Raw genomic sequence first — 6,000 nt, 5'->3', positions numbered from 1 at the left:
TGAAATTCTTGAAAGCTTCACTTTTATGCTTCATCATGATGACCCAAGTCATCCTTGAATAATCATCAATCAGAGACACAAAATATATATGACCTCCCAAAGACTCAACTCGAGATGGACCCCAACAATCAGAGTGGATGTAATCAAGTGTGCCTTTTGTTATGTGAATAGCTTTGGGAAACTTGTTGCGATGTAGTTTGCCAAAGACACAGTGTTCACAAAACTCCAGACTCTTGATTTTATGACCACCAAGAAGATCATCCTTTTATAGAATCTGCATCCTTCTTTCGCCCATATGATCAAGTCTCATATGTCATAGCTTTGTCATATCTTCCTGGTCAATCTCTGACGATGCAGCATTAGCTGAACCTGTAACAGTGGAACCTTGCAGGAAATGTAGATTACCATGCTTCACACCTTTCAGAATCACATCAGAACCTTTACAAACATACAGAACTCCATCTTTTCCTGACCAGTTGAGACCCCTACTGTCTAGCAGACTCAGAGATATCAGATTCTTCGTCATTAATGGAATATGCCTGACTTCGTTCAATGTGCAAAACTTACCATCATGTGTCCTCAACTTGATCGAGCCCATTCCAACTGCCTTGTAGACATGACTATTAGCCATTGAAATGCTACCTCCATCTACTTGCTTATAAGTTGAAAACCACTCTCTCCTTAGACAAATATGATAAGATGCTCCTGAATCAAGAACCCACACATCAGAGTGATGAGTGTGTCCATCAGCAACTAGACCAATATCATTTTCAGAGCTAGTGTCGCCATCTGCTACAGCAGCAGAACCTGGTTGATTTTCTTATTTCTTCTTCTTTTTTGGACAATCAGTTTTCCAATGTCCTTTCTCCTTACAGTAATTACAGGTGTCGTCTGGCTTGGAACCTTTTGAGAACAACTTCTTAGACTTCTTCTTTCCACTATTTCCCTTTCTCGTATTGCCGCTGCCAAACAGTCTAGAGGCCTGATGATCTGTACCTGCATTGTTCGCCTTATGGTGTAACTCCCTGCTATGAAGAGACGACCTAACTTCTTTCAGAGTCACAGTATCTTTACCAACAATAAATGATTGAACAAAATTCTCATATGAAAGCAGTAAAGACACCAACAGAATTAAAGCAGCATCTTCATCTTCAATTTTCACATCAATATTACGTAATTCTAATAATAATGTGTTCAATTGATCTAAATGTTCCCTGAGTTGCGTACCTTCCTGCATTCGCAGACCAAACAGACGTTGTTTGAGAAGAAGTTTGTTTGATAGAGATTTCGTCATATATAAGCTCTCTAACTTCATCCACAGACCAGCAGCAGTCTCTTTGTTTGAGACCTCAGTGATGATGTCATCTGTGAGGCACAACATAATTGTCGAATGTGCCTTTTCTTCCAGAATCGCCATCTCAGTAGTGACCTTTCACGTTGTCTTCTTCAACGGCGTCCACAGACCTTGTTGTTTTAACAAAGCCCGCATTTGAATCTGCCATAGACTGAAACTATTTCTCCCAGTAAACTTTCTGATTTTCACGTTCATAGCAGACATCTTTCTCTCCAGAAAACAAAACACCGATCGGAAACCAAAAGCTCTAATACCAGTTTTTTGTGCGGAATTAACGAAAGATAAATAAGTAAATAATCGAAACACAGGTTTACGTGGTTCACCAACGTTGTGTTGGATAGTGCACGGGCAGAAGGAGAATAGTATTTATTAGCCGGTAGAAAAACAGATTACACGATTAGGTTTACATAATGGGGTATTTATAATACCCAATCTAACCTAATCCAACTAGGAACCCATGATCATAATCCAACTAGGAACCCATGATCCCACAATGTCCCCACCATTCCGAATCCAAATAGAAATCTGAAACACAATACTACTCCGAATAGGAAACATGATATACTAATTTAAGGCATTACGACACCGAGCTCGAATAGTTTGCGAGCTACCATGACTCGTTGATACCCATACATGCAATGATAGGTCAAAGCTCAACTCGGTTAAATCTCAGTTAAGCTACTCAATTCAAGATATTAACGAGCCAATACCAAACTTATCTAAGTTTGATGTCGATTCGGTTGATTGACACTCTTAGTTGATGCCACTATCTTAATGCAAAATGGATAATAACTTAATGGTGATGTTTTATGGTGAGATGGGAAAAAGAAAAAGGAGAAATGGATGGTTTGGCCACATGTCTAGTCATCAACACCTAATCTTGATTGAATATAGAAAAGAATGGATAAAATCTCTAACAAGAAAAAAGTAGTTTAGTCCAATGAAGTTGGGGATTTGTGAGGCATTGAGGTCACGTTTTCAAATCCATGTGCCTACTTTGTTTCCTTTCTAACATTTCTTACCCCATTTGGAAAATTTAACTTTTCAATATCTATACTAGTAAAATAAAGTTGTTAGAATTTGATCTTCAATTTTCCATGTTAAACATGGTACCGACTTCTTACATATTGATAAATTACTTTTATCATTTTGGTATGGTTTAATTTCAAAATTATAAACCAACTCTATTTCCTAAAGAGCATCTCCAACCTAATTCCCCTTAATTCCCTTTTCTATCCCTAATTCTCCATTTTTTCTTCCCCAATCCCTATTTTTTCTCCAACTCACTGATCAAATTTCTTCCCCAATTCCATTTAATATACAACATTTATTAATATTATAATACTTTTTACGTTTAAAACATATCTTTAATAAATAAAAACTAATAAAAATATATTAAATTAATGTTCCCCATAAAATGGGGAAGCATTTTCCTTCCTTTCTTTTAGGGAAGACTTCTGAATTTCTCTAAAAGAAGGGAATGATAAAGGGAGGGTTGGACTTCAACCCTCTCTATATTAGCATCTCCAATGCTCCTTATGGGGAGCGTTGGAGATGCTCTAATAGATTGTAGGGATATTCCAAAACGTGATAGGTGTTTGTGGTTTTTTTTTTTAAAAAAAAACTCAGGTCCTCATACTATTTGCAAAATCAAAATCAATGATTTTTAGATTTGTATTGTTAGTTTAATAGTAAATTACCTCAAAATAAAAAATTCTAAGAATTAAAATTAGGGATAAGGTACCAAAATAGATTTATGATTTTTGGGGAAGTATCAATCTAGTTTCTACTTACAAAATAGTACCAATATCGGTTTAAGGTTTAAAAAATGTATCAATTTAGGCCTCGATAATGGAACGAGACATGTCATTAATTTTACTGTGTTAAGTTTTGTCAATTGTACGTGGATGGAGAAATCGGAACTTAATGGAGTAATAGAAATGACGTGTCCAGTCCATTATTGAGGCCTAAATTGATATATTTTTTAAACGTTAAGCCTATGGTGCTATTTTGTAGGTGGAGCCTAAATTGATACTTCTCCAAAAACCATAGACCTATTTTGGTACATTATCCTTTAAAATTATTTAGTGTCATATCGAGGCATCTATCGAGGTTAGGGTGATCTGAAGGAATCCAATAGGATTTCTAGTCTGGATAGGATGTGAGGATAATGGATCCATAATATTTCCAAGTAAGCAATGAATGCGTCTTTTCAATCCACGCTCACCTAGTGTAAATTTGAACTTTAGTTCTCTGACATCGACTATGAGTCCTTTGAATACTGAAAAGGAGATCAAATGAGGGATCGGGAACAGGCGATTCCATTTCAATGATAAAGTTAGCGGAGTTTAAAAAAGATGAACAATGTCGGGTAAGCAATTAAATATGTATTTCCGAGAATATTTTGTACACACGTTCATTCTAAGGAAAGATTCAGAAAAAAGTTATCCTTTTATCCAAGAAAAAGCAGGGAGTTGTTTTGTTAGTTTAATGAAATCTAACTGACTCATGTTGATTGATCCAACAAAACATGTGGTTTTATAAAGGACTTTTATGGTCTCCTTTATTATAGAAAATGAAGTGTTGGTTAATGGTTGCTGCCATCAGAAAGCTATATTGGCTGCTCAAAAGTCTTTATTAACACATGTTAACACATCAGCACATACAAAATAAATTAAGTAATATATATATATAAAGGAATATTCACATGAACCTTAATGACCAAGTGAATTTGGTCATTCACCGTTAAATCTAAACTTATTAATTCTAAGCTGCAGGATGAAAGAGTAAGATTTTCCATAAATTCCCCAAATTAAATTGGGAAACTAGTAGTTTTAGCCCTTATAGTTGATAAAGTTTATCAATTTAGCACTTGTAATTTTATTTTGTTAACCATTTGGTTCTTATTAAACCGGGATAAGGCACAAATTCAGTCCTATTACTGGTTATTGGAGTAGAGAAGATTTAGCCTTCATGTACAAACCGTGCTTTACACGTACCACTTTGTATATGTAATAATCTAATGCAATACTATGTAAATATTATTCATTTTGGTTCAAATTTTATTCATGAGACCCCACTGCTTTAAAATAGGTTTACATGTATCGGAAACACACCGTATTAATATAGCAATAATACAGACAATCACCCTATATGGGAGAGTTGTTCAGGCCTCGGAGTGCTTCTGGTATTTAGGATCTATTATCCAAACGGATGGAGAAGTAGATGGGGATGTTGCTCATAGGATTAAATCTGGTTGGGCGAAGTGGAAGAGTGCTACGGGTTTCCTTTGGCACCCCTACCGCACGGCAATCAGACCAGCATTGTTCTATCGTACGGAGTGTTGGGCAGTGAAACACTGTCACATTCATAAGATGTCGGTGACGGAAATGCGTATGTTGAGATGGATGTGTTGTCATACGAGAAAGAATAGGGTGAGTAATGAAATAATTAGGACAAAAGTAGGGGTTACATCTATTGAGAATAAAATGAGGGAAAATCGACTAAGGTGGTTTGGCTATGTAAGACGAAAAGCGCTTGATGCGCCGGTTAGGAGGACTGAAGAGTGGCAACGGGAGCAAACTTGAAGGAGGGTGATGGAGAGTGATATGAGTTTATTAGGGATTGAGGAGAATATGGTAGTGGATAGAGCAGAGTGAATGGAGAGAATTTGTATCGCTGACACGACTTGATTGCACGGTTTCATATGATGGTTCATGTTAGCCGACCCCGAATCATTTTGGGACTAAGGCTTTGTTGTTGTTGTTGTAGTAATAGGTCCTCTAGGTTCCCAATCTGGGACTCAATTCATTGCTACTTACTCTGTCTTTCACCTAGACACAACCTCTATCCGACTGGATTGTTATAGGCCCATAAGCTTTCGTTTGATTCATCCTGGAACTAACACAGTGTATGTGGAGATTCGATTATGATATAATTGTGACGGGTTGGTTCAATACCATGTTGATATTATGGTCTTTCCAAGTTCTATTTCTTTGGTCTCACCGCCTTGAAACACATCTATTTGTATTAGAAATACACACTACTCATTACTACACATCTCTCTCTTTCCGAGGTGCGATTCTATTCATTACTACCCCATAACCATCCTATAGGACGCTTAGATCGTCCACCATAATGCCACCCTTTTAGGACCGGGTCATTACAAAGTTAACTGCGTGTGTAAAAAATGTCCAATGAATCCGTAATGTTCTCAAGTAAAAAGACTCTACACAAGCTAAATTGATAAATTCTATAAATTAAAAAGATCAAAACTAATTGAGGGTGGCTTGAGTAGAAATGATCCCTACTCAGTTTTAATTCCGTCCTGAATTCAATTCCTCGTAAACCAAAAAATATTATTAAAAAATAATCATCTAAAGGGTATTTGATTAACCTCAAACCAGTTAATCCAATCTGGATAACAAAAAGGACTACATAAAAAAAAGAAATGGATTTTCAAAATTGGGCCTACAATATCTTTTTCTTGAAGGCAATAAAAAATGTAATATTTTCTTAAAAATATATACATCATGTCTGAGTCAAGATGTCTGCCTTTGCTATCATGGATGATCAATGGCTGACTCATGTAAGCAAAAGTAAAGTATCACCTAACTCAAATATCCTTTTCTATATATAGCTTACAC

The sequence above is a fragment of the Euphorbia lathyris genome, chromosome 3 (assembly GCF_963576675.1).
Source record: "Euphorbia lathyris chromosome 3, ddEupLath1.1, whole genome shotgun sequence".
In the NCBI taxonomy this organism is placed as follows: Eukaryota; Viridiplantae; Streptophyta; class Magnoliopsida; order Malpighiales; family Euphorbiaceae; genus Euphorbia; species Euphorbia lathyris.
This window is presented reverse-complemented; position numbering follows the sequence as displayed.